The 24,343-nt window shown below is 40.2% G+C and overlaps 1 protein-coding gene across 13 annotated transcripts in view; it reads left to right on the forward strand.

Moving 5' to 3' along the window:
• Positions 1-24,343, forward strand: part of ZC3H12B (zinc finger CCCH-type containing 12B) — a 786,782-nt gene that overhangs the window by 568,716 nt on the left and 193,723 nt on the right. The window lies entirely within an intron of this gene.

Raw genomic sequence — 24,343 nt, forward strand, 5'->3', positions numbered from 1 at the left:
CAGCAGCTACCGTGGCCACTTTCTTCACAACAATGCTGCAATTTCTTCCATTAAATAATATTCTGTGGTATGTTTATACCACATTGTGTTTACCCATTCATCACTTGATGGGCACTTCAGTTACTTCCATCTTTGGCAATTGTGTATAATGCTGCTGTAAACATTAGTGTGAAAATATCTGTTTGAGTGCTGGTTTTCAGTTCTTTAGGGGTATATACCTAGTATTGAGATTGCTGGGTCATGTGGTAATTCTATACTTAGCTTTCCAAGATACTGCCAAACTGTCTTCCACAGTAGTTGCACCATTTTACATTCCCATTCGCAATGAGTTTTCCTACATCTCCACATCAACTCTCACACTTGCAATATAGTTTTTTTTTTTAATAGTAGCCATTCCAGTATGTGCGAAATGGTATCTCATTGTGGTTTTTTGAAATGCAGTTCCCTAATATTTAATGATGTTGAGCAACTTTTCATGTGTTTTTTAGCCTTTTGCCTGTTTTCCTTAGAGAAATATCTGTTAAAATTATTTGCCCATTTTTAATTGTTTTGTTTATTTTTTTAGTAAGATTTCTTTATATATTCTGGATATTAAACCCTTATGAGGTATTTGGTTTCAAAATATATTCTCATTGAGTAGGTTGTCTATTCACTTCCATGATAAAGTCCTATGATGCACAAAAGGTTTTTTATAAGATCTATTTTATTCATCTTCCTCTTGTTTGTGGTTGCTTTCTGCTGACTGTGTCCATTTGCTGTGTGTTCTCTGTGTCTGCTTGTCTTCTCTTTAGGAGGCACTGTGAACCAAACTGAGAACCTCCCATGTGGAAGAGAGGTGCTCCATCACCTGAGCCACCTCAGCACCCTGGTTTGTTGTGTCTCTCATTGACTTTCCTCTTTGTGTCTGTATCGTTGCATCAGCTTGTTGCATCAGCTTTCCACCCCTGCCAGCCATGCCAGTTTGACTTCTCCAGGAGGTACTGGGAACTGAACCCAGAACCTTTCTTGTGGTAGGCAGAAGTCCAATTTGCTTGACCTACATCCACTTCCCAGATGCACAAAAGTTTTTAATTTGTTGAAGTGCCATTTGTCTATTTTGCCTTGTATTGTTTGTGCTCTGGGTATAAAGTCTAAGAAACAATTGCCTAACACTTGGTTCTGAAGATGCTTCTTTACGTTTTCTTCTAGGAGTTAAAATTTGTAGTCCTGGTCCTTATATTTAGGTCTTTGATCCATTTTGAGTTAACTTTTGTGTATGGTATGAGACAGGGCTCCTCCTTGATTCTTTTGCATATTGATATTCAGTTCTCCCACCACCATTGGTTAAAGCATTATTCTTTGGAAAGGACAAATGAGTTTATATGGCTATGCATCTCCAAAAAGAGCCATGAGATTATCAGAAGGGTTGTCCCTATGCACACCTCAGCAGAGTCCCAGAGACAGATAAAGTAGTACAACTCCAGGTATTGGTTCTTCTGAGGGCTACAGAGACCCACAGGTTTTATGGTCATGGCAGATGGAGTTCAGTGTCATGTCAGTTGGCTCTACTTTGGAGTTTGTGTTTCTGTGTGATGGAGCTGGACCCAGATGTGATCTTTGTTCACAAGCCTCTCCTGTTACTTTGAACGGATGTGTAGTTGGTGCTGGGGCTTAATGTATACCCAGGGGACCTGAATCTCTGGACTGACCATGTGATAGCCAAGCCCTGAGCCTCAACAGACTTGCAACTCCTACACTCTGGCTTATTGGACTTACCCCACTCAGCTAACATGAAGGTGAAGAAGGTCAACCACCACACCAGGGAGCCAAGAGTGCCTACAAATGAAAGCAGGAGAATTGCATCCAGCATCCATGTGGAATCTAAGCCCCCTCTTTATAAATGTGGAGTGGACACAACCATTCCAAGGTCCACAGGGTGGAGGAATAGAGTATGGATTAGAGTGGATTTACTGATATTCTATTCATGAACTATTGTGATTAGTAATCGAAGAAAATGTGGCATTGGTGTGGAAAAAGTGGCCCTGGCGGCTGCTGGGGGTAGGGAGTAAGAGGAAGAGATGAGATGTGGGGGTGTTTTCAGGACTTGGAGTTGTCCTGGGTGATGCTGCAGGGACAGTTTCTGGACATTGTATGTCCTCCCATGGCCCACTGGGTGGAACGTGGGAGAGTGTGGGCTATGATGTGGACCATTGACCATGAGGTGCCGCGGTGTTCAGAGTTGTATTCACCAAATGCAATGAATATCTCATGATGATGGAGGAGATTGTTGTTATGGGGGGAGGAGTGGGGTGAGGGGGTGGGGGGTATATGGGGACCTCATATTTTTTGAATGTAATATTAAAAAAAATAAATTAAGACAAAAAATAAAATAAAAAAGACACTACTCTTTTCAAATCAATAATCAATTGACTAAAGATTTCCTTAGAACTCCGGAAGGTGATTGGAACACAGAAAAGAGGAAAAATGCCTAATTTCAGATAGGAGATTTTCTTCCTGGAGCTGCCAGTCTGGACACCTCCACCTCCTCACTCAGTACCACAAAACTGGGGAGTCACAGAGAGGCAGCATGGCTGAGGTCCCTTCTGCCACAGATATAGACTGTATTCTCTCACAGCAGTGGGTTTGAAGCCCATGCATATCGAGGAAAATGGAACCAAATCTGCAGAGGTCAGGGAGGAAAACTAGCCACTGTGGATTTGCATACGAAAGGACCCCCAGGCCAGGGGAAAAAAGAGAAGCTACAGCAGAACTATTGGCAAGAGGTGTATTCACTCAATCAAGTCTCTCTATGCTGGACTACCAAAACACAAAATGGGACTTTCTGGATGGACACACCTGTCTGGATTGACTACAGTTACCTGCCCATGGTGGGATAGATTAATGGAGAAGAAATCAGAGGCAGAAAAGCCTCATGTTCAAAAGGGTGGGGAGAATTGAGCTGCTGTAGGATAAGAAGGATCCCAGAACTGTAAAGTTTAAGGATAATGGGGCATGGAGTGAGGGAGAGAATTTAAACAAATAATAGGAGCCGTGGAGAAAATACTGCACAAGAACAAGCAGAACACATAAGATTTCCAGAGAGGGAAGCAGATGTGGCTTAGGTGATAAGGCTTCTACTTACCATAAGGGAAGACACAGGTTCAATCCTTGGTGACTCCTGGTGAAAAAGAAGAAGGGAAAGCATGCCTGTGTGATGAGCCAGTGCCTACACAAGTGCCCACATGGTAAGCCAGTGCCCATGTGAGTGCCTGCAAGGTGAGCCAGTGCCTGCGCAAGTGAGTCATGCAGCAAGATAATGCTGCAACAAAAGAGAAAAACAGTGAAGCACAGCAGAGACCAATAACTGATGTGGTACAATTGAAAGGGAGCCTCTCTCCACATCAGGGGTCCCCAGGATGAAATCCTGGTGAATCCTAGACGAGAAAAAAAATGAGAAGAGAAGACAAAAAAGAAATAGATACAAATCACACAGCAAATGGACACAGACAGCAAGAAAGAATAGGAGGGCAAGAGGAGGGGAAGGGGGAAATAAAAACATAATAAATCTTTTTAAAAAAGATTTCCACAGAAGGAAGAGAGGAAAGGAAACTTTCTCCTGAAGGTGAATCAATTGCACAACAATGGCAATCTGAAAAATTGTGCCAAATATCCAGGGCAAGAAACAGATGACTACAAGCTGAGAATATCTGAACAGTTAAACTGAGATAGTATAAAATTCCAGAAAAGTTGAAGCAAATATTAAAGAAGAACCATAAATCAAAGCCAATCAACAATAAAACTTAAGACAAGAGGAAGAAACTCACCTTCAGTTTAACACAGGAAAATAATCAGATTTCCAGACATCAGCAAAAACTTACAAGCAATACTAAGAAATGGGAAGATATGATTCAGTCAAGGAAACAAAATAAAAGAAGGAGACACACTCTAAAAAAGAGTCTGGATGTTGTCAGAAGGAGTGCCCTTATGCACAATTGAGCAGAGTCTCAGAGACAGATAAAGTAGATACAACCCAGGTATTGGTTCTTCTGAGGGATAAAGAGACCCACAGGTTTTATGGTCATGGCAGATGGACTTCACTGCCATGTCAGTTGGCCCTTCTTTGGAGTTGGTGTTTCTGCATGATGGAGCTGGACTCAGATGTGATCTCTTTTCACAAGCCTTCCCTGTTACTTTGCTGGAATTGTAGTTGGTGCTGGGGTTTAAGATATATCTAGGGAATCTGAATCTCTGGACTGACAATATGATAGCCAGGCCCTGAGCCTCAACAGACTTCAGCTCCTACACTCTGGTTTATTGGACTTACCCCACTCAGCTAACATGGAGTTGAAGAATGTCAATCACCACACCAGGGAGCCAAGAGTGCCTATAAATGAAAGCAGGAAGATTGCATACAGTATCCATGTGGAATCTAAGACCCCTCTTGACATAGATATGGAATGGACACAACCAATCCAAGGTCCACAGGAAGGAGGAATACAGTAAGGATTAGAGTGGACTTACTGATATTCTATTCATGAACAATTGTGGTTAATAATCGAGAAAACGTGGCATTGGTGTGGAAAAAGTGGCCATGGTGGCTGCTGGGTGCGGGGAATGGGAGGAAGAGATGAGATGTGCAGGCATTTTCGGGACTTGGACTTGTCCTGGGTGCTGCTGCAAGGACAATTACCAGACATTGTAGATCCTTCCAGGGCCCACTGGATGGAACATGGGAGAGTATGGACTATGATGTGGATCATTGACCATGAGGTGCAGCGATGCCCAGAGATGTACTCACCAAATGCAAAGGATGTGTCATGATGATGGGGGATAGTGTTGCTGTGAGAGGCGTGTTGGGGTGGGGGTGGTGGGGGTGAATGGGAACCTCATGTTTTTTTAATGCAATATTTTTTTTAAATGAATTTAAAAAAAGAAGGGGACACAGAATTTGGAAAAAAATTTCAAAGAAATTCAAACAAATCTCCTAAGTCAATTCAAGAAGATGAAGGAAAATATGGATATACAGCTAAAGTATATTAATAAAAGAACATGTGGGCATAAAGAAGATCTGAAGATTTAAAAAGAAACAAATTATTAGAATGAGAGGCACAATAATAGACATTTAAAATACAACAGAGGCATTCAGAAGTAAATTTGAAGAGTACTCGAAAGAATTGTTGAAGTGAAAGGGAAGGCAATGGAAATCAGTCAGGAGATCAGATGAAGAAAAGAATAGAAAAAAATGAGCAGCATCTCAAGGATCTGAGTGATAGCATGAAGCATACAAACATAAGCATCATAAGTGACCCTGAGGTATTTCAGGGACAGAGAGATTATTTATGTAAATAATAGCCAAAAATTTCTCAACTCTTATGAAAGGCATAAATATACATATCTAAGAAGAACAACATACTCCAAACAGTAAAAAAAAAAAAAAAAAAAAAAGATGAGGGAAACAAAGCTAATGGAAAATCACAGTGATGGTAGGGACTGGCTTCTTTACACATAGATCAGATTGCAGCCCTAGTCAAGGCTCCAGCCCCACCTCTGGCAGGAAGGAAGCTGGGGGAACCTGCCCCACCCTTTCCAGGTAACTGCAGGTGCTTTTCACCACCAGAAAATGAATCATTAAATACTAGAACTCCATCCCCACATCCCAATAAAGAGGAACTGTGTTTCCTTGACCTCTCTGGGTAACTACAGGAAAAAATTGGGGGCCATACAAATTGGTTTGTTGAGCACATTTGATTCTATCTCCATCCCTCTACTCCTCACATAGGATAAGAGAGGAGCTGTGTTTTCTCAGCCTCTCTGGACAACTGCAGGTGCTTTTTACCTACATGAACTTGGCTGTTGAGTACCTGTGGCTTCACCCCCACCCCCAATAGGATAAGAGAGGTTGGCGTTTCCCCAGGCTTTCTGAGGAGAGGCAGGTGCTTTTGGCTCACAGAGACTGAATGGTTGGACATCTGCAGCTCCATCCACTCCCCCAAGTAGGAGAAGAGGGGAGCTGTGTTTCCTTAGCCTTTCCAGGCAATGACAGGCACTTCCAACATGCACAGAGTACAAGGGTGGGTACCTTGGATCCACCTCCAACCCCAATAGGATAGAAGGGGTCTGATGTTTCCTCAGGCTTTTCAGGCAATGGAAGGGACTTTTGGCCTGCATGGATTGAACTTTTGGGCACCTGTAGATCTACCCCTACCCACCAATAGGATAGTAGAGGGCTGGTGGTTGGTCAGTCTCTCTGGACAATAGCAGGGACTTTTGGCCTACATGGACTGGACTGTTGGGTGCCTGTGGATCCACCCCCACCCCCAATAGGATAGGAGGGGACTAGTGTTTAGTCAGCAACTCTGGGAAATGGCAGGCACTTTGGCATACATGGACTAAATTATTGGGCAACTGTACTTCCATTCCCACCCCCTAAAGGGCAAAAAGGATAATATACCCTCAGCCTTTCAGGGCAACTTAAGGTGCATTCAATGCACACACATTAGATTCTTGGCCACTTCAGAGGTTCCAACCCCTTCCCTGGCAGTGGAGGAATGGGACTGCTGCTATGTCAGACTACCTAGGCAACTGCAGTCATTTTGGACCCAAATGGCATAGATTTTTGCTGATACCTGGGGCTCCAACCCCACCCCAGGCAGGGGATGAAGGGGTATGAAGCAGCACCAGTTTCACCAAGCAACTACAGATAGTCTTGGCCTGCACAACATGTATTATTGCACATGGCTGTGGCTCTGTACCTACCCCTGGTAGAGGAGAAAGTTGGGAGAAGCTTCATTGATCTTGAGGAAACATGGACAGAATAAGCCTCCACAGTTTACAGTACCAACTATACCCTTGGCTCCTACCATGCAACCAGCAAGGGAGAAAGGGTGAGAAAGCCCTAAACTAAAGAAAGAGACTGTACCCAGAATAAATGTAAGCCAGATGCTAATATATCAGAAAAATTACAATCCATGCAAAGAAACAGGCCTAGTAAAAGGAACTGGATAAGATTCCAGATGATTTAAAGGAGTCAAAACAGCTATACATAAATGTTCAAACAAATATCCTTAATAAATTCAACGAGATGCCCAAAAGAAATTAAGGATATTAAGAAGACACTGGGTGAGAACAATGAAGAATTTGAAAGCACATGTTTAAATATAACAGATCTTATGGAAATGAAAGACACAATAAATGAAATTTAAAATACACTGGAAGCATATAATAGCAGATTTGAAGAGGCTGAAGAAAGGATCAGTGAGAATGAAGGCATGTCCTCTGAAAGGAAACATACAAAAGAACAGATGAAGAAAAGAATGGAAAAAGATTGAACAAGATCACAGAAAATCAAATATCAGCAAGAGATGTGCAAACATACATTTCATGGGTGTCCCAGAAGGAGAAGAGATGGGGAAAATGGCAGTATTAATATTTGAAAAATTAATCATAGAAAATTTCCAACCCTCTTGAAGGACATATTTATCTGTGTCCAAGATACACAACATGCTCCCATCTGAATAAAACCAAAGAGATCAACTTTGACCCAGACTAATCAGAATGGCAAATGCCAAAGAAAAAGAGCAAATTCTGAGAGCAACAAGAGAAACGTGATGCATACCATATAAGGGACACCCAATAAGATATTGCTGATTTCTCATCAGAAACCAAGAAGGCAAGAAGGCAGTAGTATGATATATTTAAGACACTGAAAACAAAAACTGCCAGCTGAGGGAAGCAGATTTGGCTCAACTGATAGAGCATCCACCTACCACATAAGAGGTCCAGGGTTCAAATCCAGGGCCTGCTGTCCCATGTGGTGAACTGGCCCATGCAAAGTACTGACATACACAAGGAATACCATGCCTGCAGGGGTTTCCCCCACATAGGGGAGTCCCACACATAAGAAGTGTGCCCCATATGGAGAGCTGCCCAGCATGAAAAAAGTGCAGGTGGCCCAGGAGTAACACCAAACACACGGAGAACTGATGCAGCAGTATGATGCAACAAAAAGAGACACAGATTCCCAGTGCCACTGACAAAAATACAAACAGACGCAGAAAAACACACAGTGAATGGATACAGAGAGCAGACAACTGGGGTAGGGAGAGAAGGGAAGAGAAATAAATAAAAATATATCTCTAAAAAACTGACAGCTGAGAATTTTATATCTGACAAGACTGTCTTTCAAAAATGAGGGTGAGTTTAGAATATTCACAGATAAACAGAAACTGAGAGAGTTTGTAACCAAGAGACCAGTTTGTCGGAAAAACTAAAGGGAGTGATAGAGGATGAAGACAAAAGCAGGAGAAAGGGGATTGCAAAAAAGCCTAGAAATGAAGATTATATCAGTAAAAGAAACTAAAAGCATGGAAAGAACAGTGAAAATAAAATATGACAGATAAAAACCCAAAGGTCAAAATGGTTGGAATAAGACTTTAGTAATTAGAAGAAGAAAAAAAGAAAGGATGTAGATACTGAAGAAGAAATGGAAGAAATTGCCTTGCCACTGTATATACACTACAACACCTATAGCAGTGATGAAAGGCAAAATGTCAAACAAAACGTTTTTCATTTCTTAACTTTTTGATGCCCCAAATTAATTTTCCTTGTTTAATTTTTCTAAATTACAATGTATTCTATATATAACCTTTAAACCCATCACTTTATTCCATTTTACTGTTACTGAAACCTGGCAATATATTGGGCTTCCATTTTGAAGCAGTTTTGGACCACAGAGAGGTTCAACTATAGCATGGGAGGAGCCCTCGTGTGGGATGACATTGGTGGGGGGCACATTTTTGGGAGGGAGTTCTCCAGGGCATGTATACATGGTATATAGAAAAGTTTGGATATTTTCATAGTGGTTTCAGTTGGGAACAACAGATGAGAGAGTGCTGAATTCCTGGTCAGGAGAACTTTATCACATTCTGCAATGGAATAGCAACAATAACCCAAGTGTAATGGCAAAGACCAACAAAGATGAATGGTCCAACGATAAGCCCTTGATACTGATGACTATGCTTATGAGGCTGTATGCCTGAAATATGAACTAGACCTAGAGCTGCATGGTGCCTAAGAGTTACCTCCTGAGAGCCTCCATGTTGCTCATATGTGGCCACTCTCTAAGCCAAGCTCAGCATGTAGATGCATTGCCTGCACCCCCAGCATGGGACATGACTCCTGGGGTTAGCCTCCCTGGCACCGAGGGATTACTACCAAGCACCAGCTGATGATGTAACTACAAAAAGACCTTGAATAAAGAAGTAAACTCAGACTGGAAGAATATCTCAGCCTATATATAATATAAGGGGTTAAAAAATTGCTTTTTGACTTTGGAAAAAAAGGGGGAAGTGGAAAGGAAAAGTGAGTTTACATGGCTATGAGTCTCCAAAATGAGTTGGGAGGTCATCAGAGGGGTGATGCTTATGCATGCCTCAGCAGGTTACCAGAGACAACCAAGGTAGATGAAAACCCAGGTGCTGGTTCTCCTGAGGGCTGCAGCAACCCACAGTTGCTATAGTCATAGCAGATGGCTCTGGAGCTTAGGGCCATGTCAGTTGGCCCTACTTTGGAGTTTGTGTACCTGAGTGTGATGGAGTTGGACTCAGATATAACCTTTCTACACATGCCTCTTCTGGTACTTTTCCTGGACCTGTGGTTGGCATTTGGGTTGGTGTATACTCAGGACACCTGAATCTCTGAAAAGTCCATGTAATGGCCAGGCCCTTGGCCTCAGCAGACTTGCAGCTCCTACCCTCTGGTTTGTTGAACTTACACTGACCTGCTGACAGGGAGGTGGAGAGGGTCAACCACCACTCCAGGGAGCTGAGTGCCTACAGCTCCAAGCAGGAGAATTGCATCCATCATCTATATGGAATCTAAGGCCCCTCTTGATGTAGAGGGGGACTGGACATAACCATCCCAGGGTCCACAGGATAGAGGAATAGAGTATAGTTCAGAAAGGACTTAATGGTGTTCTGCTGGAGGATTATTATGATTAGTAAGGGAAGAAATTGTAATAGTGAAGTGAAGAGGGTGGCCTTGGTGGCTGCTGATGGTTGGGAGATGGAAGAAGAGATACGGTGTGGGGGCATTTTCAGGATTTGGAGTCGTCCTGGGTGGTGCTGCAGGGATGGATGCTTGATGTTGTGTGTCCTGCCATGGCCCACTGGGTGGATTGGGGGAGATTGTGGACTACAATGTGGACCACTGTCCATGTGATGCAGCGGTGCCCCAGAATGTATTTGCCAGGTGCAGTGGATGTGCCATGATGATGGAAGAAGTTCATGTGGGAGGGTTGGGGGGGGTGGGATGGGGGTCTATGGGGACCTCATATTTTTTAATGCAGCATTTAACAGAAAATAAAGAAGAAAAGAAAGAACTCTCTTTAAACTCCACAATAAAAAAGACAGACTGGCAGAATGGATAAGAAAATATGACCCATTGCTACATTGTCTACAAGAGACTGACCTTAGGCCCAAGGATACCAATAGATTGAAAGTGAAAGTCTGGAAAAAAATGTTCCATGCATAGAGTAATAACAACAAAAAATCTGGAGTAGCTATACTTATATCAGGTGAAATAGACTTTAAAAGCAAAATGTTATTAGAGACAATGATGGATATTATATACTAATAAAAATGGCAATTCACCAGGAAAAAATAACAATCATAAATGTACTTGCACCTAATAAGGATGCCCAAGATATATGAAGTAAACACTGGCAATACTTAAGGGAGAAATCTATATCTCTACAGCTAGAGTTGGAGATTTCAGTACACCCCTCTCACCATTGGATAGAACATTTGGGCAGAGGATCAACAAAGAAACAGAGAGTTTGAATATGATAAGTGTACTAAACCTAATAGACATATACAGAACATTGCACTCCAAAACAACAGAATATACATTCTTCACAAGTGCTCATGGATCTTTCAACAGTATAGATCATATGTTGGGGCATAAAACAGATCTCAAAAAATTCAATAAATTTGAAATTACACAAAACATTTTCACTGATCATAAGGAAATAAATTTGGAAATCAACAAGAGGCAGAAAAAGAGAAAACAATAAGTGGGTCAAAGAAGAAATTGTGAGAGAAATCAATAAATATCTTGAGATGAATGAAAATGAGAACACAACATATCAGAACTTACAGGATGCAGCAAAGGCAGTGCTGAGAGGGAAACTTTTAGCCCTCAAAGTTTACATTAAATAAAAAGAAGAGCTGAAATCAATGACCTAACTACATAGCTGGAGGAACTAGTAAAAGAACTACAATCTATTTCCAAAACAAATAGAAAGAATGAAATAATAAAGATCAGAGAAAAAATAAAAGAAATTGAGAACAAAAAATAAAAAGAGAGAATTAACAAAACCAAAAGTTGGTTCTTTGAGAAGATTAACAAAATGGACAAAACCTTAGCTGGACTGACAAAGAAAAAAAAGAAAATGCAAATAAATAAAATAAAAAATGAAAATGGGGACATTAATACTGACCTCAAAGAAATTAAAGAGTTCATAAGATGATACTATAAACAACAGCACACCTAACAATCAAGACAATGTAGATGACATGTAAAATTCCTAGAAACGTACAAACTACATTGACGATAGAAGAAATAGAAGACTTCAAACAACCCAAGTAAAGATATGAAAAAAGTCATCAAAAAACTCCCCAAAATGAAAATCCCAGGACTAGATGCTTTCACAGATGAGTTCTACCAAGTATTCAAAGATTTAATAAAAATCTTACTCAAGCACTACCAGAAAAGTGAACAAGAAGGAACACTACCAAACTCATTTTTTCTTATTTTCTTTAAACTGTTACATTAAAAAAATATGAGGTCCCCATATACCCCTCACCCCAGCCATGCCACCCTGCTCATATCAACAAACTCTCCCATCATTGTGGCACATCCACTGCACCCAGCGAATACATTCTGGAGAACAGCTGCCGCACATGAACAGTGGTCCATGTTGTAGTCCACACTCTCCTCCAGTCCACCCAGTGGGCCATGACAGGACACACAATATCCAGCATCCATCTCTACAGCTCCACCTAGGACAACCCCAAATCCTGAAAATGCCTCCACACCATATCCCTTCTTCCCTCTTCTGATGATCAGCGTCCATTGTGGCCACCCTCTCCACATCACTACTACAATTTCTTCCCTTACTAATCACAATAGTTCCCCACCAGAACACCAGTAAGTCCACTCTAATCCATACTCTATTCCACCATCGTGTAGACCTGGGATGGTTATGTCCAGTCCCCCTCTACATCAAGAGGGCCTTAGATTCCACATGGATGATGGATGCAATTCTGCTTGCAGCTGTATGCACTCTTGGCTCCCTGGTGTGGTGATTGACCTTCTTCACCTCCTTGTCAGCTGCCCAGGGTAAATCCAAGAAACCAGAGGGTAGGGGCTGCAAGTCTGCTGAGGCCAAGGGCCTGGCCATCAATTGGGCAGTTCAGAGATTCAGGTGTCCTGAGTATACACCAACCCAAATGCCAACTACAGGTCCAGTAAAAGTAACAGAAGAAGTGTGTGTAGAAAGGTTATATCTGAGTCCAACTCCATCACACTCAGAAACACAAACTCCAAAGTAGGGCCAACTGACATGGCCCTGAGCTCCAGAGCCATCTCTCTTGATCATAGAACCTGTGGGTCGCTGCAGCCCTCAGGAGAAACAGTACCTGGGTTTCCATCTACCTTGGCTGTATCTGGAACCCTGCTGAGGAGTGCATAAGCATCACTCCCTGATGATCTCCTGACTCTCTTGGAGATTCTTAGCCATATAAACTCACTTTTCCTTTCCATTTCCCCCATTTTATCCAAGTCAAAATGCAGTTTTTAACACATGCTATTACATGTAGGCTGAGATATTCTGCCCGTCTGAGTTGACCTCTTTGTTCATGGTCTTTTTGTAGTTACATCATCAGCTGGTGCTTGTTAGTAATCCCTCGGTGCCAGGGAGGCTCACCCCGGGAGTCATGTCCCATGCTTGGTGGAAGGCAAAGCATCTACATGCTGAGTTTGACTTAGAGAGTGGCCACATTTGAGCTACGTGGAGGCTCTCAGGAGGTATCTCTTAGGCGCCATGCAGCTCTAGGTCTAGTTGATATTTCAGGCACACAGGCTCATAATCAAAGCCACCAGTATCAAGGGCTCATCATTGGACCATCCATCTTTATTGGTCTTTGCCCTTGTACTTGGGGGATTGTTGTTGTTCCATTGGGGAATGTGATAGTGCTCTCCTGGCCAGGAACTCAGCACTCTCTCATCTGTCGTTTCCAACTGAAACCACTATGAAAATACCCAAACTTTTCTATGTACCCTGTATACATGCCCTGGAGAACTCCCTCCCAACCATGTGCACCCACCAATAACACCCCACACAAGTGCTCCTCCCCCACCATAGTTGAACCTCTCTGTAGTCCAAAACTTCTTCAAAAAGGAAGCCCAATATATTGCCAGGTTCCATTAATAGAAAAATGGAATATAGCAATGGGTTTAAAGGTTAGATATAGAATATATAGAAATTTAGAAAAATTAAATAAAGGAAAAATAAATTGCGGCATCAAAGAAATGAAAAAATGAAAACCTTCATTTTTGACATTTTGACTTTCATCACTGCTACAGGTGTTGCCCTCTATGTACAGTGGCAAGGCAATTGTTTCCATTCCTTCTTCAGTGTCTACCTCCTTTCTTTCTCCCCCCCCCCCTGATTATTAAGTTTCTCTTGACATAAGTTTTAGGTCACAGTAATTCAAATATACAATATATGGTACTCCCAAATATCGAACATCAAAACTTTTGTCCCTTCCCCAACAGTAATCTTTTTACATGTTCGTATTATAATTGCTGCAGCTAATGTACAGATATTGAAATGATAGTTTTCAAACATGGTTCCATTTGGTTCACGTTATGGTTTATATTTTCGACTATACTATTTTCTAAACTTTTAGTTATCTTATGTTTTACATTATGGTTTACATTTTAGGCTATAGACATTTATACATTTTTGGTGTAATTTAACATGACCTCTATCCATCATGGCGTGACCTTCTGGAACACTGCCAATGCCCAACAGTTACGCTGAATCCATGTATTCAACACCTCTTTCCCCCTCTCCTCAGGGCCCACCATAACAATCAATCTTCATTACTTGAGGCATCATATTCAGAGATACTTGCAAAAATGTTGAGGGCTTGACATATTTGACTGCCCTAACCCATTAGGAGCCACCGATTCTCTCAAGAGATAAAATTCCCTCTGAGAAAATCATTCCTCCCCAGGATGTGGGTATACCTTCACTTTCATTGCATGGGTCTCCACCCAATGATATAATCAGCTATGACAAAATGAGCACTCACACACTCCCCAGAAACTTGCTGTGTCAGATGCCACCCCTTAAGCATCCCAAACAGGCAACCTTCCATATTACATTCTCTAAAGAGTTTTCTCTGCACCACAATTTCAACCACGTACCTGACAATCTCCCATAATCAAATGTTCCCCTCAACCTCTCCCCAATTCTTGGAGAATCTGACCCATCCTCCCATCCCTAGTGCCCCCAAAGCCCACGCAGCCCAACCCAAAGGTATCCCTATGCCCCCAAATTACTGCTTCTCTGTCCGAATACTTACCTCCAGGGTATAAGAGATTTCACCCATGTAGGTGTTAGCTCACAACCTTCCTCTACCTTCCAAATTCCTTTAAGTTTATCATCCAGTCTCTAGCTGTCTGAGGCTGGAAATTATTTATTTCATATCAATGAGCTCATGTAATATTTGTCTTTCAATGCCTAGTTTGCTTCACTCAACATAAGGTTCTCAAGATTCATCCATGTTATATGCGTTTGCAGTGTATTTGTTCTTATAGCTGAGTGGTATTCCATTGTATATATATATACCACATTTTATTTATCCATTCATCTGTTGATGGGAATTTTGATTGATTCCAACTTTCAGAAATAGTGAATAGTGCTGCTATGAACATTGGTGTGCATATATTGGTTTGTATCTTGTTTTCATTTCTACTGGGTGTGTACCCAGCAGTGGAATTGCTGGGTCATATGGAAAATCTATAGTTAGTTTTCTGAGAAATCACCAAACTGTCCTAAATAATTACTGGATCGTTCTGCATTCCCACCAGCAGTGAAGGAGTGTTCCGATATCTCCACATCCTCTACAACAATTGTAGTCTTCTGATAATTTGATAGCTGCCACTCTTATGGGAGTAAGATGGTATCTCATTGTTATTTTGATTTGCATTTCCCTAATAGCTAGGGATTTTGAGCATTTATCATGTGTTTTTTAGCCATTTGTATATCATCCTTGGAGAAGTGACTGTTCAAATCTTTTTCCCATTTTTTAAATGGACTGTTGGTCTTTTTAATTTCAAGATATAGGAGTTCTTTATATATACAAGCTATAAGTCTCCTATCAGATATATGGTTACCAAATATTTTCTCCCATTGTGTAGGCTCTCTTTTCACTTTCCTGACAAACTCCTTTGACGTGCAGAAGGCTTTAATTTTGAGGAAATCCAATTTATCTATTTGTTCTTTTGCTGCTCATGCTTTGGGTGTGTAGTTCATAAAGCCGTTACCTATTACAAGGTCCTGTAGATGGTTCCTTACTTTGCTTTCTAAGGTCTTTATGGTCGTGGGTCTTATATTTAGGTCTTTAATCCATCTTCAGTTGATTTTTGTATAACGTGTAAGTTGGTAATTCTCTCTCATTCTTTTACATTTAGGTATCCAGTTCTTCAGCCACCATTTGTTGAAGCGGTCATTCTCTGCCAGTTGAGAGGGTTTGGTGGCCTTGTCAAATACCATATAGATGTATATATGAGGATCTATATCAGAATTCTCAATTCGGTTCCATTGATCACTGTGGCTATCCTTGTGCCAATACTATGCTGTTTTCACTACTGTAGCTTTGTGGTATGTTTTGAAGTCAGGTAGTGTGCTTCCCCCAATTTCATTTATCTTTTACAATATGTCTTTGGCTATTTGGTGCCTCTTTCCTTTCCAAATAAATTTCATAGTTAGTTTCTCTAGTTCTTTAAAGAATGTTGTGTTGATTTTTATTGGGATTGCATTGAATCTGTGATCAGTTTTGATAGGATAGACATCTTAATAATATTTAGTCTTCCTATCCATGAACAGGGAATATTCTTCCATTTATTTAGGGCTTCTTTGATTTCCTTGAACAGTGTTGTGTAGTTTTCTGTGTATAAATCTTTTATCTCTTTAGTTCAAATTATTCCAAGATATTTGATTTTTTAAATTTACCATTGTGAATGGAATTTGATTCCTGATTTCCTCCTCAGATTGCTCTTTATTGCTGTACAGAAATGCTACTGATTTTTGTGCATTTATGTTGTAACCTGTGGTTTACTGAAATCATTTATAAGTTCTAGAAGCTTTGTTGTAGATCTCTCAGGGTAGTTGTTAATTTCTTCTCATGGTTTTCAATATATAGGATCATATCATCTGCAAATAGTGGAATTTTTACTTCTTCCTTTCCAATTTGGATGCCTTTTATGTCTGGTTCTTGCCTTAGTGCTCAAACAAGTACTTCTAAGACTATGTTAAATAGGAGGGTTGATAGTGGGCATCCTTTTCTTGTTCCTGATCTTAGAGGGAAAGATTTTAGGATTTCACCATTGTAAATGATGTTAGCTGTGGATTTTTCATATACACTCTTTATGATGTTCAGAAAGATTACTTCCATTCTATTTTTTGCAATGTTTTTATCAAGAAAGTGTGCTGCATTTTGTCAAATGTTTTTTCTGCATCTATAGATATGATCATGTGATTTTTGGCTTCGATCTGTTTATGTGGCTTATTACATTAATTGATTTTCTTATGTTGAAACATCCTTGCATACCAGGAATGAATGATCCCCACTTGGTCATGGTGTATAATTTGTTTAATGTGTTGTTGAATACAATTATCAAGTATTTTGCTGAGGATTTTCCCATCAAAGTTCATTAGAGATTGGTGTGTAATTTTCCTTCCTTGTGGTGTCTTTGTTGGCTTTGATAATAGGGTAATGTTGGCATTGTAGAATGAGTTAGGAAATGTTCCTTCTGTTTCAATTTTTGGTGTTAGTTCTTTTGGGAATGTCTTGTAGAATTCACCTGTGACGCCATCTGGCCCAGGGCTCTTTTATTTGGGAGGTTTATAATGACTGATTCTATCTCTTTACTTGTGATTGGTTTTTTGAGATTGTCAACTTCTTCTTTTGTCAATGTAGAATGCTTATGTGTTATTAGGAATTTATCCATTTCCTCTAAATTGTTGTTTTGTTGGAATAGGATTATGTGATGCAGCAAAAGCAGTACTGAGAGGGAAATTTATAACCATAAATTCATACAGCAAAAAAGTATGTTGACGTAAAAAAGTAAGTTGAAGAACTAAATGCACACTTGGAGGAATTAGTTAAAAAACAACAAACTAACCCAAAAAGAAGAAGAAAGAAAGAAATAACAAAGATCAAAACAGAACTAAATGAAATAGAAACTGAGAAAGCACTTGAAAAAAATGTCTTTTGAGATTTCATCAATGACTCACTGTTTTTCTAAGAGTGTTTTGTTTAACTTCTATATCTTGATGCCCAATCTGGGTCTCTGGCCCTTGCAGATTTCCAGCTTCATTCCACTGTGGTCAGAGAAATTATTTTGTATGATTTCTATCTTTCTGAATTCATTGAGACTGTTTCTGTGGCCTAGCATGTGGTCTATCTTGGAGAATGATCCACGTGCACTTGAGAAGAATGTATATCCTGCTGTTTTTGGGTGTAATGTTATATATATGTCTATTAGGACCAGCTCCTCTAATATATTGTTCAAAGTCCTTGTTTCTTTGTTGATTCTCTTTTGAGATGTTCTATACAAAGTTGATAGTGGTGTATTAAAGTCCCCCACTGTAATTGTAGAGTCATCTATCACTTCACTTAGTTTTTCCAGTGTTTGCCTCACATATTTAGAGGAATCCTTGTTAGGAGCATAACTGTTTATGATTGTTCTTTCTCCTGAAAGATTATCCCTTTTACTAATATATAGTGTCCATCTTTGTTTCTCACAATTTTTTGCACTTAAAGTGTATTTTGTTTGATATTAATATAGCTACTCCTGCCCTTTTTGGTTATTGTTTGCTTGTAACATTTTATTCCAGCCATTCACTTTCAACCTCCTTGAATCCCTGGATCTAAGATGTGTTTCTTGGACACAGCATTTAGACAGGTCATATATCCTTATACAATCTTCCCATCTGAGTCTCTTGACAGATGAGTTTAATCCACTGACATTCAGTGTTATTATTTTCAGGGAATTACTTTTAATAGCCATATTTTCTTTGCATTTGTGTTTGTCATATTCTGTAAGATTTTCTTTTTGTATTTTTGTCTTTTTAGTTGCCCTTATACTCTCCTCCAACTCTATCTCTCCTGTTTTTTTTCTTCCTGCAGAAGTCCTTTAGTATTTCTTGAAGGGCAGGATTCTTGTTGGCATACTCTCTTAGTTTCTGTTTATCGGTGAATATTTTGAACTCTCGAACATTTTTTAATGCTAACTTTGCTGGAGAGTATTCCCAGTTGGAAATTATTTTCTTTAGTACCTTGAATGTATCATACCACTGTCTTCTTGCCTCCATGGTTTCAGATGAGAAATCAGCACTTAATCTTATGGAGCCTCCTTTGTATGTGATGGTTCTCTTTTCTCTTGCTGCTTTTAGTATTTTCTCTTTTTCTTAAGCATTGGATAATTTGACAAGTATATGTTTTTTGGTAGGCCTGTTGGGATTTATGTTGTTGTGGTGTGTTGTGTTTACTAGACATGTGCATCCATCTCCCTCAATAAATTTGGAAGTTTACACCATTATTTCCTCCAACATCCCATCTATCCCTTTTCCCTTCTCTTCTCCTTCTCAGATGCTTATAATATGTATGTTTGCACATTTTATTTGTCATTCTGGTCCCTAAACCCCTGCTGGATTCTTTCTTTCTTTTTATCAACAAGTTGTACTATCCGTTTGATTTCAGATGTACTGTCTTCCACATCATGTAATCTCTCCTCTGCCTCTTCAAGTCTGCTGTTATTTGCTGAGAGTGTATTTTTGATTTTGTGAATTGTACTGTTCATCACCATCATATCCGTTATATTTTTTGGTATGATTGCAATTTCTTCTGTATTCTCTCTAATTATTTTCTTCATATTCTTTTAATTTCTTCCACCACCTCATCAAATTGGTCCCAAATATATGTTTTGAGATCTTTAATTACTTGTTTGATGTTCTGCTCCTCTTCCTGGTTTTTAGTTTGTTCCTTGGATTGGGATACGTTTTCCTGATTATTGGTTTGGTTTGTAGTTTTTTTGTTGCTGTCTGGTCATCATTTTTCTTGATGGATTTAGTCAGTTGCTTACCTTGTTTGTCTTGTTTGGAGTTTAATTAATTGTTGTTTTTGCATGTGTGATATGTCTTCTCTTTGTCATTTTGTTCTTCTTATTCTATTTCCTTGTTGTTGGTTAAGTTTAACTTGAAGGAAAATATTAGGGCCAGAGAAATTAAAAGGGGTAAGTAAAGAAAAAGTATAATAGTAGTATTGATTGTAAATGCTAGCAGAAGAACCATGTGAGATCTAGGAAAATGGGTATACAACTCATATAAAGTATGTAGAGTTATAAAAGTAAGAAAAGTAGATTATGTAAAAATCTGATTTTGGGGAGGCATACAGTCTGAATTAAAGGACCTGCATGTTCAGGAGAGAGGGAAAGAGAAAAGAGAGGACAATAATATAAAGAATGAATATAAGGCAGAAAACAGAACAAAGGTATTAGTAATAAAAAGTCAAAAAAATAGGGGGGCAAACAAAGAGAGGTGTAATGTAAGAGAAACAATCAATGATGGAGGGTAGAAAGATGTAGAGGAAAGGGAATAGTGTTGGTGGCCAAAATCAATACACACAGAAAAGAGTAAATGGAGAATGAGGAAATACAGCAAATGTGAAGCTCTCCCTGCAGCACCTAATGTAAGAAGAGATAAGAAATCAGAGAAAAGAAGAGGAAAAAAGGGGCAAAATGGAGTGGGGAATTAAGCAGGTAAAAGAAAACAGAAAGAAATAAAAAGGAGGGAAAAAAATGACCTTTGGGGATAAAGAAGAAGGAAAAACAAGGTAAAACCAACCAAATACTAGGAAAAGTTTCAAGCAAGGTATCCTATTTGTAGTTAAATAAAACACTTAGGGATCTGACGTTCCCCGTTTTCTCCCTTCCTGTCTTCCCTCTCTCCCAGGCAGCAGGAAAGCTGCCTGAGATGTCTAGTAGGAGATTCAAGTGGTTCCTTATTGAATCAATTCCACACAGAAAACAATGACTCTTAATTTCCAGAGAGAGAGCACCCACACCTCACCAGGAACCCCAAGTGTGCTATTGGAGGCTTGGAAAGCACCTCCTACAGTCCCTCTCCTTTAGGTGTGCTATGAGAGGGCTAGTTGTTTTTCTGACTCCACCTTCTCCCAGGCCAAGTTTCCTATCCCAGGTATTTAGGTGAATCGGGCTTTCTCAGCAGATTCACCACTCCTCTCTTCTCAGACTCTTCCCAAGTCAGCCAGTATGCTCCTCCAAGTGAAAAAAAAAAAAAGTAAAGATAAGAGGGGGAGGAAACACTAGAAAATTGAACCCACACTAGCCAGGTCCCCCTACTGCACCCCTCACCAAATCCCTCCCACCCATGGAGTCAGTACAAAACCAGAGGTCTAAGGCAATCCCGGAACTCCGGAGTGCTGGACTTGGGAAAGGGAAGTCCGGAACTCTGCAAACCCAGGGCACATAGGTCCGTGGTACACAGGGTATCAGGGCTCAGGGGACACTGACCTGGGGACCATGCATCTGGGGACCACAGGGCCCAGGAGCTCCACCTGGGAGTTCTCAGGTAACACCATGGCTGCCAGCCCCAGGGGGAAGGGTCCCGCCAGTCCACATCTTCCAACCTCTGTATTTGTAAGCCACAATTCTACCTTTAGCAAGCACCACCTCTGCCACTCTCTCTCCAAATTGATGTCCACACACCCTCCACCCTGCAAGCCCCCAAGACAGCCCACTCCAGCAAGACTCCAACCCCACTTGGCCGCCTCTTCGCAGGAAAAACCATAAGGTGCACTCACTCAGAGGCCATCTTGCCCCACCTCCTCCCTAAACTCATTTAATAAAGCCAATATCACCCCAATACCATAGCCAGGTAAAGATATTACAAAAGAAGAAAATTACAGGTCCACTTTCCTAATAAATATGGATGCAAAAATAACAAAATACTTGCTAATCGACTCCAACAACACATTAAAAGAATGATTCATCATGATTAAGTGGGTTTTATACCAGACATGCAAGGGTGGTTCAGCACAAGAAAATCAATCAGCATAATACAACACATTAATAAATTAAAGAAGAAAAATCACCTGATCCTATTGTTGGCACAGAAAAGACATTTAACAAAATGCAGCATCCTTTCTTGATAAAAATACTACAAAAGATAGGAATCAAGTGAAACTGTTTCAACATAATTAAAGAGCATATATGAAACACCTACAGCTAACATTATACTCAATGGTGAAAGACTGAAAGCTTTCACATTAAGATCAAGGATAGGACAAGAATGCCCACTATCACTACAGTTGTTAATATAGTGCTAGCATCTCTATCTGGAGCTATCAGGCAAGAAAAAGTAATAAAAGGCATCCAAACTGGAAAGGAAGACATAAATATTTCACTATTCACAGATTATATGAGCTCATACTTAGAAATCCCAAAATTTCTACAACAAAGCTGCTCAAGTTAATAAACTATTTCAGTAGAATGTCAGCATACAATATCAATAGGCAAAAATTGATGATGCTTCTATACACTAGTAATGCACAATCTGAGGAGGCAGTCAGGAAAAGAATTCCATTTACAACAGGGACGAAAAGAAACAAATATTTAGGAATAAACTTAACCAAGGATATAAAGCACTTGTATTCTGAAAACTACAGTGCATTGCTAAAAGACGTTTTTAAAAAACCTACATAATTGGAATAACAGTCCTTGCTCACAGGCTGGAAGACTAAATGTCATTAAGATGTCAGTTCTACCCAAATTGATATACAGATTCAATGCAACCCTGATAAAAAATTCCACCATTATTTTTAAACAAATCTAAAACACAATTTTCACATTTATTTTCATAGTTAAAGGGGACAAAAAAGTCAGAAACATCTTTAAAAGGAAAAGCAAGTTAGGGAACTTTCACTTCTGGACTTTAAATCATATTACCTAGCCATAGTGTTATATATAGAATGATACTGGCATAAATATAGACACATAGACCAATAAAACAGAATTGATTGTTAAGAAACAGACCCTCACATCTATGCTCAAGTGATTTTTGACAAACCCACCCAACTGGCACTGAACAGTCTATTAACAAACGGTGCTGGGAGAACTGGATATCCATAACCAAAAGAAAGAAAAAGATCCCCTATCTCACACCTTATACAAACATTAACTCAAAATCAGTCACAGACCTAAATATAAAAGCTAAACCATAAAGCTCCTAGAAGAAAATGTAGGAAAATCTCTTCAAGACCTGGTGGTAAGTGGGTCATTTTTATTAAACCTTACACTGAAACATGGGCAATGAAAGAAAACACAGATAAATGGGACCTCCTCAAACTTAAACACTTTGTGATTCAAAGGACTTCATTAGACGGTGAAAAGGTATCCTACTTAATGGGAGAAAATATTTGGAAACTACATATCCAATAAGGGTTTGATTTCCATTCTATACGAAGATAGCATACAACTCAACAAAACAAGTAATTGGGAAGCGGACTTTGGCCCAGTGGTTAGGGCGTCCGTCTACCACAATGGGAGGTCCGCGGTTCAAACCCCGGGCCTCCTTGACCCGTGTGGAGCTGGCCCATGCGCAGTGCTGATGCAAGGAGTGCCGTGCCACACAAGGGTGTCCCCCGCATAGGGGAGCCCCACGTGCAAGGAGTGCACCCATAGGGAGAGCCGCCCAGCGCGAAGGAGGGAGCAGCCTGCCGAGGAATGGCGCTGCCCACACTTCCCGTGCCGCTGACGACAACAGAAGCAGACAAAGAAACAAGACGCAGCAAAAAGACACAGAAAAACAGACAACCGGGGGAGGGGAGGGGAATTAAATAAATAAAAATAAATAAATCTTAAAAAAAATGTGGAAAGGATTAATTATTTTTAAAAACAAGCATTTGAATTAAAAATGGGCAAAACGATAATGAGATATCATCTCACACCGCATAGAATGGTCATTATTTTTAAAAAAGAAAATAATAAGTGCTGGAAGAGGATGTGGGAGTAATAGGAACACTCCCTCACTGTTGGTGGGATTGCAAATGGTGAGCATCTATGGAAGACAGTTTGTCAGTTTCTCAGAAAGTTAAATGTAGAATTGTCATATGATTAAGCAATTCCTCTACTAGAAATATATCCAGAAGAAAGGAAATTGGAACAAAAACAGACTTATGTACACCAATGTTCATAACAGCATTATTCACAATTGCCAAAAGATGGAAACAGCCCATGTGTCCATCAACCAATGAATGGATAAACAAAATGTGGTATGTACATATGATGGAATTCTAAGCTGCAGATAAGTAGAAATGAATTTGGGACATATATCATAACATGTATGAATATTAAAGATGTTAGGCTAAGTGGCAAATGTTGCATGGTCTCACTAATATGAACTAAAAATGAAGAATAAATTCATGGAGATATAACCTAGAGTATAGGTTATTAAGAGATAGGAGGGCTTCGAAGGATTACTGATGCTTAATGTATGTAGAAGTTTAAATTAACTTGGCTATAAATGTATGGAAATGAACAGAGTTGATGGTAACACAATATAGTGAGTAGCATCTGGTTTATAAGTGGGAATGAGGTTCAAAGAGAGTAGTCTAGGGATGCCAATGTTGGTTGAACAAAAGGTAGGGAATAATCTAGGGTCTGAATAACACAGTGAACCCAGAGGTTGATGAGCATTGTTGTTAATAGTACCAATGGGTGGCGGACTTGGCCCAGTTATTAGGGCATCCGTCTACCATATGGGAGGTCAGCGGTTCAAACCCTGGGCCTCCTTGACCCCTGTGAAGCTGGCCCATGCGCTGTGCTAATGTGCGCAAGGAGTGCTCTGCCATGTAGGGGTGTCCCCCGCATAGGGGAGCCCTATGCACAAGGAGTGCACCCCATAACGAGAGCTGCCCAGTGTGAAAGAAAGTGCAGCCTGCCCAGGAATGGTGCCGCACACACAGAGAGCTGACACAACAAGATGATGCAA

Source organism: Dasypus novemcinctus, chromosome X (genome assembly GCF_030445035.2).
Source record: "Dasypus novemcinctus isolate mDasNov1 chromosome X, mDasNov1.1.hap2, whole genome shotgun sequence".
NCBI lineage: Eukaryota > Metazoa > Chordata > Mammalia > Cingulata > Dasypodidae > Dasypus > Dasypus novemcinctus.